The sequence below is a fragment of the Alligator mississippiensis genome, chromosome 15, assembly GCF_030867095.1.
Source record: "Alligator mississippiensis isolate rAllMis1 chromosome 15, rAllMis1, whole genome shotgun sequence".
Taxonomy (NCBI): Eukaryota; Metazoa; Chordata; order Crocodylia; family Alligatoridae; genus Alligator; species Alligator mississippiensis.
Genome location: NC_081838.1, coordinates 10,843,061 through 10,860,710, shown reverse-complemented (window position 1 = coordinate 10,860,710; position 17,650 = coordinate 10,843,061). Strand labels below are relative to the sequence as shown.

Here is a 17,650-nt window from a genome sequence, read left to right as displayed (position 1 = left end):
GGCAGCAGATGGGCAGGTGCCCGGGCAAGCGGCCTGAGGGTGCTGGGCTCTTGTGGCTGGCGCGGCCAGAGGCAGCCTTCCAGCAAGGCTGCCTCCCTGGCCAGGATGGCAAGGACGCTGGGGAACAGCTGGCCTTGCAGGGCGTGAGCCGAAGGCAGGTGGCCTGACCCAGGCTTTGTCCAGGGCCCCCACAGGGGCTTGGTGCCATGTGTGCTGGGGCTGGCCTCAAGTGGAGGGGCTGGCTGGCCCTGCTTCCGCCCGGGGCTGCCTTGCCTCTAGGCTTTTGAGGGCCAGGGCCTGGGGCCCAGGCTGTGCAGCCAGGGCTGGAGGACCTGGCAACGGGGTGCCATTGCAGAGGCGTGGCGCGGAGGCCGGGCTGCCTGCCTCTTTTGCTGGTGGTAGCTGTGGCCGAGAGGTTAAGGCGATGGGCTAGAAATCCATTGGGGTCTCCCTGCACAGGTTCGAATCCTGTCAGCTACGTGCTGGGCTTCGTGCTTGTGTGGCAGCCGGCTCCTTTTGCAGCTGGAGCCTGGGCAAGGCAGGAGCGCGGGACGGCGCCCTGCACCTTCTCCACCTTCCCGGGGCTGACCTGCTTTGACCCCCGCAGCAGGCGTCAGGGAGTGTGCCGGCCCAAGCAGAGCGCCAAGGCTCGCTCCCTGGGTGCGCGGGCAAGCCCCAGGCCGCGCGCTGCTTGGGCTTTTGGCCTTGGGAAAGATGAAGCCGGCAGGCCGCGCCCAGCAGGGGAGCGCCGCACCGCGGGCCCCTCGCCTGCCTCGGCCCCTGCGCAAGTGCCGCGCTGCCACGTGCAGGCTTCGCCGAGGGACGAGAGGGAAGCAGCGAGAGAGGCGGGGAATTTGGAGACGGTCCCTGGGTTGCGGCACTAGCCAAAGCCAAGGCCCAGGAAGGGAGTGTGTGCCAATTGTCCCCCACTGCACTGGCTCTTGTGCGCTTCCTGCCTCCTGGGGCCCGCCTGCCTGGAGCCCCAGGCCCAGGGGCACTCCAGCTGGCCCCTGCCCCTTGGCACCGCGTGCTGCGGCCTGTGTCAGCAGCCCCGGAGGCCCAGGCGGCGGGCCGGCAAGGGCCAATGCTGGCTGCCCTGGGCCTTGAGGCCAGCTGAGGTCCCGCGGGAGCAGCTCCAGGCGCCTTGCAGCCGCCAGCACCTTCCGCAGGGCCACGGCAACCAGGCCGCTGCCTCGGGCGGGAGGCTTTGTCGTGGAGGGGGCTCCCTAGCCAGCTGGGGGCTGTGCAAAAGGGAGCCTCCCCGTCGGGGAGTTGAACCCCGGTCTCCCGCGTGACAGGCGGGGATACTCACCGCTATACTAACGGGGAAAGGCCGCAGGACAGAAACCACCCGCCCCGCCAGCCCCGGGCTGGCCTTGCTTTGGCGGGGCTGCCGGCCTGGGCAGGGCAGGCTGTGCAGCCCTTGCTTTGGGCTGGGCTGGGCTGGGCTGGGCTGGGCTGGGGAGGGGAGGGCAGCAGATGGGCAGGTGCCCGGGCAAGCGGCCTGAGGGTGCTGGGCTCTTGTGGCTGGCGTGGCCAGAGGCAGCCTCCCAGCAAGGCTGCCTCCCTGGCCAGGATGGCAAGGACGCTGGGGAACAGCTGGCCTTGCAGGGCGTGAGCCGAAGGCAGGTGGCCTGGCCCAGGCTTTGTCCAGGGCCCCCACAGGGGCTTGGTGCCACGTGTGCTGGGGCTGGCCTCGAGTGGAGGGGCTGGCTGGCCCTGCTTCCGCCCGGGGCTGCCTTGCCTCTGGGCTTTTGAGGGCCAGGGCCTGGGGCCCAGGCTGTGCAGCCAGGGCTGGAGGACCTGGCAACGGGGTGCCATTGCAGAGGCGTGGGGCGGAGGCCGGGCTGCCTGCCTCTTTTGCTGGTGGTAGCTGTGGCCGAGAGGTTAAGGCGATGGGCTAGAAATCCATTGGGGTCTCCCTGCACAGGTTCGAATCCTGTCAGCTACGTGCTGGGCTTCGTGCTTGTGTGGCAGCCGGCTCCTTTTGCAGCTGGAGCCTGGGCAAGGCAGGAGCGCGGGACGGCGCCCTGCACCTTCTCCACCTTCCCGGGGCTGACCTGCTTTGACACCCGCAGCAGGCGTCAGGGAGTGTGCCGGCCCAAGCAGAGCGCCAAGGCTCGCTCCCTGGGTGCGCGGGCAAGCCCCAGGCCGCGCGCTGCTTGGGCTTTTGGCCTTGGGAAAGATGAAGCCGGCAGGCCGCGCCCAGCAGGGGAGCGCCGCACCGCGGGCCCCTCGCCTGCCTTGGCCCCTGCGCAAGTGCCGCGCTGCCACGTGCAGGCTTCGCCGAGGGACGAGAGGGAAGCAGCGAGAGAGGCGGGGAATTTGGAGACGGTCCCTGGGTTGCGGCACTAGCCAAAGCCAAGGCCCAGGAAGGGAGTGTGTGCCAATTGTCCCCCACTGCACTGGCTCTTGTGCGCTTCCTGCCTCCTGGGGCCCGCCTGCCTGGAGCCCCAGGCCCAGGGGCACTCCAGCTGGCCCCTGCCCCTTGGCACCGCGTGCTGCGGCCTGTGTCAGCAGCCCCGGAGGCCCAGGCGGCGGGCCGGCAAGGGCCAATGCTGGCTGCCCTGGGCCTTGAGGCCAGCTGAGGTCCCGCGGGAGCAGCTCCAGGCGCCTTGCAGCCGCCAGCACCTTCCGCAGGGCCACGGCAACCAGGCCGCTGCCTCGGGCGGGAGGCTTGGTCGTGGAGGGGGCTCCCTAGCCAGCTGGGGGCTGTGCAAAAGGGAGACTCCCCGTCGGGGAGTTGAACCCCGGTCTCCCGCGTGACAGGCGGGGATACGCACCGCTATACTAACGGGGAAAGGCCAGAGGACAGAAAACACCCGCCCCGCCAGCCCCGGGCTGGCCTTGCTTTGGCGGGGCTGCCGGCCTGGGCAGGGCAGGCTGTGCAGCCCTTGCTTTGGTCTGCGCTGGGCTGGGCTGGGCTGGGCTGGGCTGGGCTGGGCTGGGGAGGGCAGCAGATGGGCAGGTGCCCGGGCAAGCGGCCTGAGGGTGCTGGGCTCTTGTGGCTGGCGTGGCCAGAGGCAGCCTCCCAGCAAGGCTGCCTCCCTGGCCAGGATGGCAAGGACGCTGGGGAACAGCTGGCCTTGCAGGGCGTGAGCCGAAGGCAGGTGGCCTGGCCCAGGCTTTGTCCAGGGCCCCCACAGGGGCTTGGTGCCACGTGTGCTGGGGCTGGCCTCGAGTGGAGGGGCTGGCTGGCCCTGCTTCCGCCCGGGGCTGCCTTGCCTCTGGGCTTTTGAGGGCCAGGGCCTGGGGCCCAGGCTGTGCAGCCAGGGCTGGAGGACCTGGCAACGGGGTGCCATTGCAGAGGCGTGGGGCGGAGGCCGGGCTGCCTGCCTCTTTTGCTGGTGGTAGCTGTGGCCGAGAGGTTAAGGCGATGGGCTAGAAATCCATTGGGGTCTCCCTGCACAGGTTCGAATCCTGTCAGCTACGTGCTGGGCTTCGTGCTTGTGTGGCAGCCGGCTCCTTTTGCAGCTGGAGCCTGGGCAAGGCAGGAGCGCGGGACGGCGCCCTGCACCTTCTCCACCTTCCCGGGGCTGACCTGCTTTGACACCCGCAGCAGGCGTCAGGGAGTGTGCCGGCCCAAGCAGAGCGCCAAGGCTCGCTCCCTGGGTGCGCGGGCAAGCCCCAGGCCGCGCGCTGCTTGGGCTTTTGGCCTTGGGAAAGATGAAGCCGGCAGGCCGCGCCCAGCAGGGGAGCGCCGCACCGCGGGCCCCTCGCCTGCCTCGGCCCCTGCGCAAGTGCCGCGCTGCCACGTGCAGGCTTCGCCGAGGGACGAGAGGGAAGCAGCGAGAGAGGCGGGGAATTTGGAGACGGTCCCTGGGTTGCGGCACTAGCCAAAGCCAAGGCCCAGGAAGGGAGTGTGTGCCAATTGTCCCCCACTGCACTGGCCCTTGTGCGCTTCCTGCCTCCTGGGGCCCGCCTGCCTGGAGCCCCAGGCCCAGGGGCACTCCAGCTGGCCCCTGCCCCTTGGCACCGCGTGCTGCGGCCTGTGTCAGCAGCCCCGGAGGCCCAGGCGGCGGGCCGGCAAGGGCCAATGCTGGCTGCCCTGGGCCTTGAGGCCAGCTGAGGTCCCGCGGGAGCAGCTCCAGGCGCCTTGCAGCCGCCAGCACCTTCCGCAGGGCCACGGCAACCAGGCCGCTGCCTCGGGCGGGAGGCTTGGTCGTGGAGGGGGCTCCCTAGCCAGCTGGGGGCTGTGCAAAAGGGAGCCTCCCCGTCGGGGAGTTGAACCCCGGTCTCCCGCGTGACAGGCGGGGATACGCACCGCTATACTAACGGGGAAAGGCCACAGGACAGAAAACACCCGCCCCGCCAGCCCCGGGCTGGCCTTGCTTTGGCGGGGCTGCCGGCCTGGGCAGGGCAGGCTGAGCAGCCCTTGCTTTGGGCTGGGCTGGGCTGGGCTGGGCTGGGCTGGGTTGGGCTGGGCTGGGGAGGGCAGCAGATGGGCAGGTGCCCGGGCAAGCGGCCTGAGGGTGCTGGGCTCTTGTGGCTGGCGTGGCCAGAGGCAGCCTCCCAGCAAGGCTGCCTCCCTGGCCAGGATGGCAAGGACGCTGGGGAACAGCTGGCCTTGCAGGGCGTGAGCCGAAGGCAGGTGGCCTGGCCCAGGCTTTGTCCAGGGCCCCCACAGGGGCTTGGTGCCACGTGTGCTGGGGCTGGCCTCGAGTGGAGGGGCTGGCTGGCCCTGCTTCCGCCCGGGGCTGCCTTGCCTCTGGGCTTTTGAGGGCCAGGGCCTGGGGCCCAGGCTGTGCAGCCAGGGCTGGAGGACCTGGCAACGGGGTGCCATTGCAGAGGCGTGGGGCGGAGGCCGGGCTGCCTGCCTCTTTTGCTGGTGGTAGCTGTGGCCGAGAGGTTAAGGCGATGGTCTCGAAATCCATTGGGGTCTCCCTGCACAGGTTCGAATCCTGTCAGCTACGTGCTGGGCTTCGTGCTTGTGTGGCAGCCGGCTCCTTTTGCAGCTGGAGCCTGGGCAAGGCAGGAGCGCGGGACGGCGCCCTGCACCTTCTCCACCTTCCCGGGGCTGACCTGCTTTGACACCCGCAGCAGGCGTCAGGGAGTGTGCCGGCCCAAGCAGAGCGCCAAGGCTCGCTCCCTGGGTGCGCGGGCAAGCCCCAGGCCGCGCGCTGCTTGGGCTTTTGGCCTTGGGAAAGATGAAGCCGGCAGGCCGCGCCCAGCAGGGGAGCGCCGCACCGCGGGCCCCTCGCCTGCCTCGGCCCCTGCGCAAGTGCCGCGCTGCCACGTACAGGCTTCGCCGAGGGACGAGAGGGAAGCAGCGAGAGAGGCGGGGAATTTGGAGACGGTCCCTGGGTTGCGCCACTAGCCAAAGCCAAGGCCCAGGAAGGGAGTGTGTGCCAATTGTCCCCCACTGCACTGGCTCTTGTGCGCTTCCTGCCTCCTGGGGCCCGCCTGCCTGGAGCCCCAGGCCCAGGGGCACTCCAGCTGGCCCCTGCCCCTTGGCACCGCGTGCTGCGGCCTGTGTCAGCAGCCCCGGAGGCCCAGGCGGCGGGCCGGCAAGGGCCAATGCTGGCTGCCCTGGGCCTTGAGGCCAGCTGAGGTCCCGCGGGAGCAGCTCCAGGCGCCTTGCAGCCGCCAGCACCTTCCGAAGGGCCACGGCAACCAGGCCGCTGTCTCGGGCGGGAGGCTTGGTCGTGGAGGGGGCTCCCTAGCCAGCTGGGGGCTGTGCAAAAGGGAGCCTCCCCGTCGGGGAGTTGAACCCCGGTCTCCCGCGTGACAGGCGGGGATACTCACCGCTATACTAACGGGGAAAGGCCACAGGACCGAAAACACCCGCCCCGCCAGCCCCGGGCTGGCCTTGCTTTGGCGGGGATGCCGGCCTGGGCAGGGCAGGCTGTGCAGCCCTTGCTTTGGGCTGGGCTGGGCTGGGCTGGGCTGGGCTGGGCTGGGCTGGGCTGGGGAGGGCAGCAGATGGGCAGGTGCCCGGGCAAGCGGCCTGAGGGTGCTGGGCTCTTGTGGCTGGCGTGGCCAGAGGCAGCCTTCCAGCAAGGTTGCCTCCCTGGCCAGGATGGCAAGGACGCTGGGGAACAGCTGGCCTTGCAGGGCGTGAGCCGAAGGCAGGTGGCCTGGCCCAGGCTTTGTCCAGGGCCCCCACAGGGGCTTGGTGCCACGTGTGCTGGGGCTGACCTCGAGTGGAGGGGCTGGCTGGCCCTGCTTCCGCCCGGGGCTGCCTTGCCTCTGGGCTTTTGAGGGCCAGGGCCTGGGGCCCAGGCTGTGCAGCCAGGGCTGGAGGACCTGGCAACGGGGTGCCATTGCAGAGGCGTGGCGCGGAGGCCGGGCTGCCTGCCTCTTTTGCTGGTGGTAGCTGTGGCCGAGAGGTTAAGGCGATGGGCTAGAAATCCATTGGGGTCTCCCTGCACAGGTTCGAATCCTGTCAGCTACGTGCTGGGCTTCGTGCTTGTGTGGCAGCCGGCTCCTTTTGCAGCTGGAGCCTGGGCAAGACAGGAGCGCGGGACGGCGCCCTGCACCTTCTCCACCTTCCCGGGGCTGACCTGCTTTGACACCCGCAGCAGGCGTCAGGGAGTGTGCCGGCCCAAGCAGAGCGCCAAGGCTCGCTCCCTGGGTGCGCGGGCAAGCCCCAGGCCGCGCGCTGCTTGGGCTTTTGGCCTTGGGAAAGATGAAGCCGGCAGGCCGCGCCCAGCAGGGGAGCGCCGCACCGCGGGCCCCTCGCCTGCCTCGGCCCCTGCGCAAGTGCCGCGCTGCCACGTGCAGGCTTCGCCGAGGGACGAGAGGGAAGCAGCGAGAGAGGCGGGGAATTTGGAGACGGTCCCTGGGTTGCGCCACTAGCCAAAGCCAAGGCCCAGGAAGGGAGTGTGTGCCAATTGTCCCCCACTGCACTGGCTCTTGTGCGCTTCCTGCCTCCTGGGGCCCGCCTGCCTGGAGCCCCAGGCCCAGGGGCACTCCAGCTGGCCCCTGCCCCTTGGCACCGCGTGCTGCGGCCTGTGTCAGCAGCCCCGGAGGCCCAGGCGGCGGGCCGGCAAGGGCCAATGCTGGCTGCCCTGGGCCTTGAGGCCAGCTGAGGTCCCGCGGGAGCAGCTCCAGGCGCCTTGCAGCCGCCAGCACCTTCCGAAGGGCCACGGCAACCAGGCCGCTGTCTCGGGCGGGAGGCTTGGTCGTGGAGGGGGCTCCCTAGCCAGCTGGGGGCTGTGCAAAAGGGAGCCTCCCCGTCGGGGAGTTGAACCCCGGTCTCCCGCGTGACAGGCGGGGATACTCACCGCTATACTAACGGGGAAAGGCCACAGGACCGAAAACACCCGCCCCGCCAGCCCCGGGCTGGCCTTGCTTTGGCGGGGATGCCGGCCTGGGCAGGGCAGGCTGTGCAGCCCTTGCTTTGGGCTGGGCTGGGCTGGGCTGGGCTGGGCTGGGCTGGGCTGGGGAGGGCAGCAGATGGGCAGGTGCCCGGGCAAGCGGCCTGAGGGTGCTGGGCTCTTGTGGCTGGCGCGGCCAGAGGCAGCCTTCCAGCAAGGCTGCCTCCCTGGCCAGGATGGCAAGGACGCTGGGGAACAGCTGGCCTTGCAGGGCGTGAGCCGAAGGCAGGTGGCCTGGCCCAGGCTTTGTCCAGGGCCCCCACAGGGGCTTGGTGCCACGTGTGCTGGGGCTGGCCTCGAGTGGAGGGGCTGGCTGGCCCTGCTTCCGCCCGGGGCTGCCTTGCCTCTGGGCTTTTGAGGGCCAGGGCCTGGGGCCCAGGCTGTGCAGCCAGGGCTGGAGGACCTGGCAACGGGGTGCCATTGCAGAGGCGTGGGGCGGAGGCCGGGCTGCCTGCCTCTTTTGCTGGTGGTAGCTGTGGCCGAGAGGTTAAGGCGATGGGCTCGAAATCCATTGGGGTCTCCCTGCACAGGTTCGAATCCTGTCAGCTACGTGCTGGGCTTCGTGCTTGTGTGGCAGCCGGCTCCTTTTGCAGCTGGAGCCTGGGCAAGGCAGGAGCGCGGGACGGCGCCCTGCACCTTCTCCACCTTCCCGGGGCTGACCTGCTTTGACACCCGCAGCAGGCGTCAGGGAGTGTGCCGGCCCAAGCAGAGCGCCAAGGCTCGCTCCCTGGGTGCGCGGGCAAGCCCCAGGCCGCGCGCTGCTTGGGCTTTTGGCCTTGGGAAAGATGAAGCCGGCAGGCCGCGCCCAGCAGGGGAGCGCCGCACCGCGGGCCCCTCGCCTGCCTCGGCCCCTGCGCAAGTGCCGCGCTGCCACGTGCAGGCTTCGCCGAGGGACGAGAGGGAAGCAGCGAGAGAGGCGGGGAATTTGGAGACGGTCCCTGGGTTGCGGCACTAGCCAAAGCCAAGGCCCAGGAAGGGAGTGTGTGCCAATTGTCCCCCACTGCACTGGCTCTTGTGCGCTTCCTGCCTCCTGGGGCCCGCCTGCCTGGAGCCCCAGGCCCAGGGGCACTCCAGCTGGCCCCTGCCCCTTGGCACCGCGTGCTGCGGCCTGTGTCAGCAGCCCCGGAGGCCCAGGCGGCGGGCCGGCAAGGGCCAATGCTGGCTGCCCTGGGCCTTGAGGCCAGCTGAGGTCCCGCGGGAGCAGCTCCAGGCGCCTTGCAGCCGCCAGCACCTTCCGCAGGGCCACGGCAACCAGGCCGCTGCCTCGGGCGGGAGGCTTGGTCGTGGAGGGGGCTCCCTAGCCAGCTGGGGGCTGTGCAAAAGGGAGCCTCCCCGTCGGGGAGTTGAACCCCGGTCTCCCGCGTGACAGGCGGGGATACGCACCGCTATACTAACGGGGAAAGGCCACAGGACAGAAAACACCCGCCCCGCCAGCCCCGGGCTGGCCTTGCTTTGGCGGGGATGCCGGCCTGGGCAGGGCAGGCTGTGCAGCCCTTGCTTTGGGCTGGGCTGGGCTGGGCTGGGCTGGGCTGGGCTGGGGAGGGCAGCAGATGGGCAGGTGCCCGGGCAAGCGGCCTGAGGGTGCTGGGCTCTTGTGGCTGGCGTGGCCAGAGGCAGCCTCCCAGCAAGGCTGCCTCCCTGGCCAGGATGGCAAGGACGCTGGGGAACAGCTGGCCTTGCAGGGCGTGAGCCGAAGGCAGGTGGCCTGGCCCAGGCTTTGTCCAGGGCCCCCACAGGGGCTTGGTGCCACGTGTGCTGGGGCTGGCCTCGAGTGGAGGGGCTGGCTGGCCCTGCTTCCGCCCGGGGCTGCCTTGCCTCTGGGCTTTTGAGGGCCAGGGCCTGGGGCCCAGGCTGTGCAGCCAGGGCTGGAGGACCTGGCAACGGGGTGCCATTGCAGAGGCGTGGGGCGGAGGCCGGGCTGCCTGCCTCTTTTGCTGGTGGTAGCTGTGGCCGAGAGGTTAAGGCGATGGGCTCGAAATCCATCGGGGTCTCCCTGCACAGGTTCGAATCCTGTCAGCTATGTGCTGGGCTTCGTGCTTGTGTGGCAGCCGGCTCCTTTTGCAGCTGGAGCCTGGGCAAGGCAGGAGCGCGGGACGGCGCCCTGCACCTTCTCCACCTTCCCGGGGCTGACCTGCTTTGACACCCGCAGCAGGCGTCAGGGAGTGTGCCGGCCCAAGCAGAGCGCCAAGGCTCGCTCCCTGGGTGCGCGGGCAAGCCCCAGGCCGCGCGCTGCTTGGGCTTTTGGCCTTGGGAAAGATGAAGCCGGCAGCCCGAACCCAGCAGGGGAGCGCCGCACCGCGGGCCCCTCGCCTGCCTCGGCCCCTGCGCAAGTGCCGCGCTGCCACGTGCAGGCTTCGCCGAGGGACGAGAGGGAAGCAGCGAGAGAGGCGGGGAATTTGGAGACGGTCCCTGGGTTGCGGCACTAGCCAAAGCCAAGGCCCAGGAAGGGAGTGTGTGCCAATTGTCCCCCACTGCACTGGCTCTTGTGCGCTTCCTGCCTCCTGGGGCCCGCCTGCCTGGAGCCCCAGGCCCAGGGGCACTCCAGCTGGCCCCTGCCCCTTGGCACCGCGTGCTGCGGCCTGTGTCAGCAGCCCCGGAGGCCCAGGCGGCGGGCCAGCAAGGGCCAATGCTGGCTGCCCTGGGCCTTGAGGCCAGCTGAGGTCCCGCGGGAGCAGCTCCAGGCGCCTTGCAGCCGCCAGCACCTTCCGCAGGGCCACGGCAACCAGGCCGCTGCCTCGGGCGGGAGGCTTGGTCGTGGAGGGGGCTCCCTAGCCAGCTGGGGGCTGTGCAAAAGGGAGACTCCCCGTCGGGGAGTTGAACCCCGGTCTCCCGCGTGACAGGCGGGGATACGCACCGCTATACTAACGGGGAAAAGCCACAGGACAGAAAACACCCGCCCCGCCAGCCCCGGGCTGGCCTTGCTTTGGCGGGGCTGCCGGCCTGGGCAGGGCAGGCTGTGCAGCCCTTGCTTTGGGCTGCGCTGGGCTGGGCTGGGCTGGGCTGGGCTGGGCTGGGGAGGGCAGCAGATGGGCAGGTGCCCGGGCAAGCGGCCTGAGGGTGCTGGGCTCTTGTGGCTGGCGTGGCCAGAGGCAGCCTCCCAGCAAGGCTGCCTCCCTGGCCAGGATGGCAAGGACGCTGGGGAACAGCTGGCCTTGCAGGGCGTGAGCCGAAGGCAGGTGGCCTGGCCCAGGCTTTGTCCAGGGCCCCCACAGGGGCTTGGTGCCACGTGTGCTGGGGCTGGCCTCGAGTGGAGGGGCTGGCTGGCCCTGCTTCCGCCCGGGGCTGCCTTGCCTCTGGGCTTTTGAGGGCCAGGGCCTGGGGCCCAGGCTGTGCAGCCAGGGCTGGAGGACCTGGCAACGGGGTGCCATTGCAGAGGCGTGGGGCGGAGGCCGGGCTGCCTGCCTCTTTTGCTGGTGGTAGCTGTGGCCGAGAGGTTAAGGCGATGGGCTAGAAATCCATTGGGGTCTCCCTGCACAGGTTCGAATCCTGTCAGCTACGTGCTGGGCTTCGTGCTTGTGTGGCAGCCGGCTCCTTTTGCAGCTGGAGCCTGGGCAAGGCAGGAGCGCGGGACGGCGCCCTGCACCTTCTCCACCTTCCCGGGGCTGACCTGCTTTGACACCCGCAGCAGGCGTCAGGGAGTGTGCCGGCCCAAGCAGAGCGCCAAGGCTCGCTCCCTGGGTGCGCGGGCAAGCCCCAGGCCGCGCGCTGCTTGGGCTTTTGGCCTTGGGAAAGATGAAGCCGGCAGGCCGCGCCCAGCAGGGGAGCGCCGCACCGCGGGCCCCTCGCCTGCCTCGGCCCCTGCGCAAGTGCCGCGCTGCCACGTGCAGGCTTCGCCGAGGGACGAGAGGGAAGCAGCGAGAGAGGCGGGGAATTTGGAGACGGTCCCTGGGTTGCGGCACTAGCCAAAGCCAAGGCCCAGGAAGGGAGTGTGTGCCAATTGTCCCCCACTGCACTGGCCCTTGTGCGCTTCCTGCCTCCTGGGGCCCGCCTGCCTGGAGCCCCAGGCCCAGGGGCACTCCAGCTGGCCCCTGCCCCTTGGCACCGCGTGCTGCGGCCTGTGTCAGCAGCCCCGGAGGCCCAGGCGGCGGGCCGGCAAGGGCCAATGCTGGCTGCCCTGGGCCTTGAGGCCAGCTGAGGTCCCGCGGGAGCAGCTCCAGGCGCCTTGCAGCCGCCAGCACCTTCCGCAGGGCCACGGCAACCAGGCCGCTGCCTCGGGCGGGAGGCTTGGTCGTGGAGGGGGCTCCCTAGCCAGCTGGGGGCTGTGCAAAAGGGAGCCTCCCCGTCGGGGAGTTGAACCCCGGTCTCCCGCGTGACAGGCGGGGATACGCACCGCTATACTAACGGGGAAAGGCCACAGGACAGAAAACACCCGCCCCGCCAGCCCCGGGCTGGCCTTGCTTTGGCGGGGCTGCCGGCCTGGGCAGGGCAGGCTGTGCAGCCCTTGCTTTGGGCTGGGCTGGGCTGGGCTGGGCTGGGCTGGGGAGGGCAGCAGATGGGCAGGTGCCCGGGCAAGCGGCCTGAGGGTGCTGGGCTCTTGTGGCTGGCGTGGCCAGAGGCAGCCTCCCAGCAAGGCTGCCTCCCTGGCCAGGATGGCAAGGACGCTGGGGAACAGCTGGCCTTGCAGGGCGTGAGCCGAAGGCAGGTGGCCTGGCCCAGGCTTTGTCCAGGGCCCCCACAGGGGCTTGGTGCCACGTGTGCTGGGGCTGGCCTCGAGTGGAGGGGCTGGCTGGCCCTGCTTCCGCCCGGGGCTGCCTTGCCTCTGGGCTTTTGAGGGCCAGGGCCTGGGGCCCAGGCTGTGCAGCCAGGGCTGGAGGACCTGGCAACGGGGTGCCATTGCAGAGGCGTGGGGCGGAGGCCGGGCTGCCTGCCTCTTTTGCTGGTGGTAGCTGTGGCCGAGAGGTTAAGGCGATGGTCTCGAAATCCATTGGGGTCTCCCTGCACAGGTTCGAATCCTGTCAGCTACGTGCTGGGCTTCGTGCTTGTGTGGCAGCCGGCTCCTTTTGCAGCTGGAGCCTGGGCAAGGCAGGAGCGCGGGACGGCGCCCTGCACCTTCTCCACCTTCCCGGGGCTGACCTGCTTTGACACCCGCAGCAGGCGTCAGGGAGTGTGCCGGCCCAAGCAGAGCGCCAAGGCTCGCTCCCTGGGTGCGCGGGCAAGCCCCAGGCCGCGCGCTGCTTGGGCTTTTGGCCTTGGGAAAGATGAAGCCGGCAGGCCGCGCCCAGCAGGGGAGCGCCGCACCGCGGGCCCCTCGCCTGCCTCGGCCCCTGCGCAAGTGCCGCGCTGCCACGTGCAGGCTTCGCCGAGGGACGAGAGGGAAGCAGCGAGAGAGGCGGGGAATTTGGAGACGGTCCCTGGGTTGCGGCACTAGCCAAAGCCAAGGCCCAGGAAGGGAGTGTGTGCCAATTGTCCCCCACTGCACTGGCTCTTGTGCGCTTCCTGCCTCCTGGGGCCCGCCTGCCTGGAGCCCCAGGCCCAGGGGCACTCCAGCTGGCCCCTGCCCCTTGGCACCGCGTGCTGCGGCCTGTGTCAGCAGCCCCGGAGGCCCAGGCGGCGGGCCGGCAAGGGCCAATGCTGGCTGCCCTGGGCCTTGAGGCCAGCTGAGGTCCCGCGGGAGCAGCTCCAGGCGCCTTGCAGCCGCCAGCACCTTCCGCAGGGCCACGGCAACCAGGCCGCTGCCTCGGGCGGGAGGCTTGGTCGTGGAGGGGGCTCCCTAGCCAGCTGGGGGCTGTGCAAAAGGGAGCCTCCCCGTCGGGGAGTTGAACCCCGGTCTCCCGCGTGACAGGCGGGGATACGCACCGCTATACTAACGGGGAAAGGCCACAGGACAGAAAACACCCGCCCCGCCAGCCCCGGGCTGGCCTTGCTTTGGCGGGGATGCCGGCCTGGGCAGGGCAGGCTGTGCAGCCCTTGCTTTGGGCTGGGCTGGGCTGGGCTGGGCTGGGCTGGGCTGGGGAGGGCAGCAGATGGGCAGGTGCCCGGGCAAGCGGCCTGAGGGTGCTGGGCTCTTGTGGCTGGCGTGGCCAGAGGCAGCCTCCCAGCAAGGCTGCCTCCCTGGCCAGGATGGCAAGGACGCTGGGGAACAGCTGGCCTTGCAGGGCGTGAGCCGAAGGCAGGTGGCCTGGCCCAGGCTTTGTCCAGGGCCCCCACAGGGGCTTGGTGCCACGTGTGCTGGGGCTGGCCTCGAGTGGAGGGGCTGGCTGGCCCTGCTTCCGCCCGGGGCTGCCTTGCCTCTGGGCTTTTGAGGGCCAGGGCCTGGGGCCCAGGCTGTGCAGCCAGGGCTGGAGGACCTGGCAACGGGGTGCCATTGCAGAGGCGTGGGGCGGAGGCCGGGCTGCCTGCCTCTTTTGCTGGTGGTAGCTGTGGCCGAGAGGTTAAGGCGATGGGCTCGAAATCCATCGGGGTCTCCCTGCACAGGTTCGAATCCTGTCAGCTACGTGCTGGGCTTCGTGCTTGTGTGGCAGCCGGCTCCTTTTGCAGCTGGAGCCTGGGCAAGGCAGGAGCGCGGGACGGCGCCCTGCACCTTCTCCACCTTCCCGGGGCTGACCTGCTTTGACACCCGCAGCAGGCGTCAGGGAGTGTGCCGGCCCAAGCAGAGCGCCAAGGCTCGCTCCCTGGGTGCGCGGGCAAGCCCCAGGCCGCGCGCTGCTTGGGCTTTTGGCCTTGGGAAAGATGAAGCCGGCAGGCCGCGCCCAGCAGGGGAGCGCCGCACCGCGGGCCCCTCGCCTGCCTCGGCCCCTGCGCAAGTGCCGCGCTGCCACGTGCAGGCTTCGCCGAGGGACGAGAGGGAAGCAGCGAGAGAGGCGGGGAATTTGGAGACGGTCCCTGGGTTGCGCACTAGCCAAAGCCAAGGCCCAGGAAGGGAGTGTGTGCCAATTGTCCCCCACTGCACTGGCTCTTGTGCGCTTCCTGCCTCCTGGGGCCCGCCTGCCTGGAGCCCCAGGCCCAGGGGCACTCCAGCTGGCCCCTGCCCCTTGGCACCGCGTGCTGCGGCCTGTGTCAGCAGCCCCGGAGGCCCAGGCGGCGGGCCGGCAAGGGCCAATGCTGGCTGCCCTGGGCCTTGAGGCCAGCTGAGGTCCCGCGGGAGCAGCTCCAGGCGCCTTGCAGCCGCCAGCACCTTCCGCAGGGCCACGGCAACCAGGCCGCTGCCTCGGGCGGGAGGCTTGGTCGTGGAGGGGGCTCCCTAGCCAGCTGGGGGCTGTGCAAAAGGGAGCCTCCCCGTCGGGGAGTTGAACCCCGGTCTCCCGCGTGACAGGCGGGGATACGCACCGCTATACTAACGGGGAAAGGCCACAGGACAGAAAACACCCGCCGCGCCAGCCCCGGGCTGGCCTTGCTTTGGCGGGGATGCCGGCCTGGGCAGGGCAGGCTGTGCAGCCCTTGCTTTGGGCTGGGCTGGGCTGGGCTGGGCTGGGCTGGGGAGGGCAGCAGATGGGCAGGTGCCCGGGCAAGCGGCCTGAGGGTGCTGGGCTCTTGTGGCTGGCGTGGCCAGAGGCAGCCTTCCAGCAAGGCTGCCTCCCTGGCCAGGATGGCAAGGACTCTGGGGAACAGCTGGCCTTGCAGGGCGTGAGCCGAAGGCAGGTGGCCTGGCCCAGGCTTTGTCCAGGGCCCCCACAGGGGCTTGGTGCCACGTGTGCTGGGGCTGGCCTCGAGTGGAGGGGCTGGCTGGCCCTGCTTCCGCCCGGGGCTGCCTAGCCTCTGGGCTTTTGAGGGCCAGGGCCTGGGGCCCAGGCTGTGCAGCCAGGGCTGGAGGACCTGGCAACGGGGTGCCATTGCAGAGGCGTGGGGCGGAGGCCGGGCTGCCTGCCTCTTTTGCTGCTGGTAGCTGTGGCCGAGAGGTTAAGGCGATGGGCTAGAAATCCATTGGGGTCTCCCTGTACAGGTTCGAATCCTGTCAGCTACGTGCTGGGCTTCGTGCTTGTGTGGCAGCCGGCTCCTTTTGCAGCTGGAGCCTGGGCAAGGCAGGAGCGCGGGACGGCGCCCTGCACCTTCTCCACCTTCCCGGGGCTGACCTGCTTTGACACCCGCAGCAGGCGTCAGGGAGTGTGCCGGCCCAAGCAGAGCGCCAAGGCTCGCTCCCTGGGTGCGCGGGCAAGCCCCAGGCCGCGCGCTGCTTGGGCTTTTGGCCTTGGGAAAGATGAAGCCGGCAGGCCGCGCCCAGCAGGGGAGCGCCGCACCGCGGGCCCCTCGCCTGCCTCGGCCCCTGCGCAAGTGCCGCGCTGCCACGTGCAGGCTTCGCCGAGGGACGAGAGGGAAGCAGCGAGAGAGGCGGGGAATTTGGAGACGGTCCCTGGGTTGCGGCACTAGCCAAAGCCAAGGCCCAGGAAGGGAGTGTGTGCCAATTGTCCCCCACTGCACTGGCTCTTGTGCGCTTCCTGCCTCCTGGGGCCCGCCTGCCTGGAGCCCCAGGCCCAGGGGCACTCCAGCTGGCCCCTGCCCCTTGGCACCGCGTGCTGCGGCCTGTGTCAGCAGCCCCGGAGGCCCAGGCGGCGGGCCGGCAAGGGCCAATGCTGGCTGCCCTGGGCCTTGAGGCCAGCTGAGGTCCCGCGGGAGCAGCTCCAGGCGCCTTGCAGCCGCCAGCACCTTCCGCAGGGCCACGGCAACCAGGCCGCTGCCTCGGGCGGGAGGCTTGGTCGTGGAGGGGGCTCCCTAGCCAGCTGGGGGCTGTGCAAAAGGGAGCCTCCCCGTCGGGGAGTTGAAACCCGGTCTCCCGCGTGACAGGCGGGGATACTCACCGCTATATTAACGGGGAAAGGCCGCAGGACAGAAACCACCCGCCCCGCCAGCCCCGGGCTGGCCTTGCTTTGGCGGGGATGCCGGCCTGGGCAGGGCAGGCTGTGCAGCCCTTGCTTTGGGCTGGGCTGGGCTGGGCTGGGCTGGGCTGGGCTGGGGAGGGCAGCAGATGGGCAGGTGCCCGGGCAAGCGGCCTGAGGGTGCTGGGCTCTTGTGGCTGGCGTGGCCAGAGGCAGCCTCCCAGCAAGGCTGCCTCCCTGGCCAGGATGGCAAGGACGCTGGGGAACAGCTGGCCTTGCAGGGCGTGAGCCGAAGGCAGGTGGCCTGGCCCAGGCTTTGTCCAGGGCCCCCACAGGGGCTTGGTGCCACGTGTGCTGGGGCTGGCCTCGAGTGGAGGGGCTGGCTGGCCCTGCTTCCGCCCGGGGCTGCCTTGCCTCTGGGCTTTTGAGGGCCAGGGCCTGGGGCCCAGGCTGTGCAGCCAGGGCTGGAGGACCTGGCAACGGGGTTTCATTGCAGAGGCGTGGCGCGGAGGCCGGGCTGCCTGCCTCTTTTGCTGGTGGTAGCTGTGGCCGAGAGGTTAATGCGATGGGCTCGAAATCCATTGGGGTCTCGCTGCACAGGTTCGAATCCTGTCAGCTACGTGCTGGGCTTCGTGCTTGTGTGGCAGCCGGCTCCTTTTGCAGCTGTAGCCTGGGCAAGGCAGGAGCGCGGGACGGCGCCCTGCACCTTCTCCACCTTCCCGTGGCTGACCTGCTTTGACACCCGCAGCAGGCGTCAGGGAGTGTGCCGGCCCAAGCAGAGCGCCAAGGCTCGCTCCCTGGGTGCGCGGGCAAGCCCCAGGCCGCGCGCTGCTTGGGCTTTTGGCCTTGGGAAAGATGAAGCCGGCAGCCCGAACCCAGCAGGGGAGCGCCGCACCGCGGGCCCCTCGCCTGCCTCGGCCCCTGCGCAAGTGCCGCGCTGCCACGTGCAGGCTTCGCCGAGGGACGAGAGGGAAGCAGCGAGAGAGGCGGGGAATTTGGAGACGGTCCCTGGGTTGCGCACTAGCCAAAGCCAAGGCCCAGGAAGGGAGTGTGTGCCAATTGTCCCCCACTGCACTGGCTCTTGTGCGCTTCCTGCCTCCTGGGGCCCGCCTGCCTGGAGCCCCAGGCCCAGGGGCACTCCAGCTGGCCCCTGCCCCTTGGCACCGCGTGCTGCGGCCTGTGTCAGCAGCCCCGGAGGCCCAGGCGGCGGGCCGGCAAGGGCCAATGCTGGCTGCCCTGGGCCTTGAGGCCAGGTGAGATCCCGCGGGAGCAGCTCCAGGCGCCTTGCAGCCGCCAGCACCTTCCGCAGGGCCACGGCAACCAGGCCGCTGCCTCGGGCGGGAGGCTTGGTCGTGGAGGGGGCTCCCTAGCCAGCTGGGGGCTGTGCAAAAGGGAGCCTCCCCGTCGGGGAGTTGAACCCCGGTCTCCCGCGTGACAGGCGGGGATACGCACCGCTATACTAACGGGGAAAGGCCACAGGACAGAAAACACCCGCCGCGCCAGCCCCGGGCTGGCCTTGCTTTGGCGGGGATGCCGGCCTGGGCAGGGCAGGCTGTGCAGCCCTTGCTTTGGGCTGGGCTC

General features: G+C 70.4%; 15 non-coding genes across 15 annotated transcripts; 12 read left to right on the top strand and 3 right to left on the bottom strand.

Annotated features, from left to right (window-relative positions):
- Window positions 1-398: 398 nt before the first annotated feature.
- On the top strand, window positions 399-480 carry TRNAS-AGA (transfer RNA serine (anticodon AGA)). Its single transcript has one exon. It is a non-coding gene; the product is annotated as a tRNA-Ser (tRNA).
- A 777-nt stretch (window positions 481-1,257) lies between these two features.
- Window positions 1,258-1,329, bottom strand: TRNAD-GUC (transfer RNA aspartic acid (anticodon GUC)). The gene has a single exon. It is a non-coding gene; the product is annotated as a tRNA-Asp (tRNA).
- A 540-nt stretch (window positions 1,330-1,869) lies between these two features.
- TRNAS-AGA (transfer RNA serine (anticodon AGA)) lies at window positions 1,870-1,951 on the top strand. Its single transcript has one exon. It is a non-coding gene; the product is annotated as a tRNA-Ser (tRNA).
- Window positions 1,952-3,350: 1,399 nt separating this feature from the next.
- Window positions 3,351-3,432, top strand: TRNAS-AGA (transfer RNA serine (anticodon AGA)). Its single transcript has one exon. It is a non-coding gene; the product is annotated as a tRNA-Ser (tRNA).
- A 1,399-nt stretch (window positions 3,433-4,831) lies between these two features.
- On the top strand, window positions 4,832-4,913 carry TRNAS-CGA (transfer RNA serine (anticodon CGA)). Its single transcript has one exon. It is a non-coding gene; the product is annotated as a tRNA-Ser (tRNA).
- Window positions 4,914-5,690: 777 nt separating this feature from the next.
- Window positions 5,691-5,762, bottom strand: TRNAD-GUC (transfer RNA aspartic acid (anticodon GUC)). The gene has a single exon. It is a non-coding gene; the product is annotated as a tRNA-Asp (tRNA).
- Window positions 5,763-6,312: 550 nt separating this feature from the next.
- Window positions 6,313-6,394, top strand: TRNAS-AGA (transfer RNA serine (anticodon AGA)). The gene has a single exon. It is a non-coding gene; the product is annotated as a tRNA-Ser (tRNA).
- Window positions 6,395-7,171: 777 nt separating this feature from the next.
- Window positions 7,172-7,243, bottom strand: TRNAD-GUC (transfer RNA aspartic acid (anticodon GUC)). Its single transcript has one exon. It is a non-coding gene; the product is annotated as a tRNA-Asp (tRNA).
- A 545-nt stretch (window positions 7,244-7,788) lies between these two features.
- TRNAS-CGA (transfer RNA serine (anticodon CGA)) lies at window positions 7,789-7,870 on the top strand. The gene has a single exon. It is a non-coding gene; the product is annotated as a tRNA-Ser (tRNA).
- Window positions 7,871-9,259: 1,389 nt separating this feature from the next.
- On the top strand, window positions 9,260-9,341 carry TRNAS-CGA (transfer RNA serine (anticodon CGA)). Its single transcript has one exon. It is a non-coding gene; the product is annotated as a tRNA-Ser (tRNA).
- Window positions 9,342-10,735: 1,394 nt separating this feature from the next.
- TRNAS-AGA (transfer RNA serine (anticodon AGA)) lies at window positions 10,736-10,817 on the top strand. Its single transcript has one exon. It is a non-coding gene; the product is annotated as a tRNA-Ser (tRNA).
- Window positions 10,818-12,201: 1,384 nt separating this feature from the next.
- Window positions 12,202-12,283, top strand: TRNAS-CGA (transfer RNA serine (anticodon CGA)). The gene has a single exon. It is a non-coding gene; the product is annotated as a tRNA-Ser (tRNA).
- Window positions 12,284-13,672: 1,389 nt separating this feature from the next.
- Window positions 13,673-13,754, top strand: TRNAS-CGA (transfer RNA serine (anticodon CGA)). Its single transcript has one exon. It is a non-coding gene; the product is annotated as a tRNA-Ser (tRNA).
- Window positions 13,755-15,137: 1,383 nt separating this feature from the next.
- On the top strand, window positions 15,138-15,219 carry TRNAS-AGA (transfer RNA serine (anticodon AGA)). The gene has a single exon. It is a non-coding gene; the product is annotated as a tRNA-Ser (tRNA).
- A 1,389-nt stretch (window positions 15,220-16,608) lies between these two features.
- TRNAS-CGA (transfer RNA serine (anticodon CGA)) lies at window positions 16,609-16,690 on the top strand. The gene has a single exon. It is a non-coding gene; the product is annotated as a tRNA-Ser (tRNA).
- Window positions 16,691-17,650: the final 960 nt, after the last annotated feature.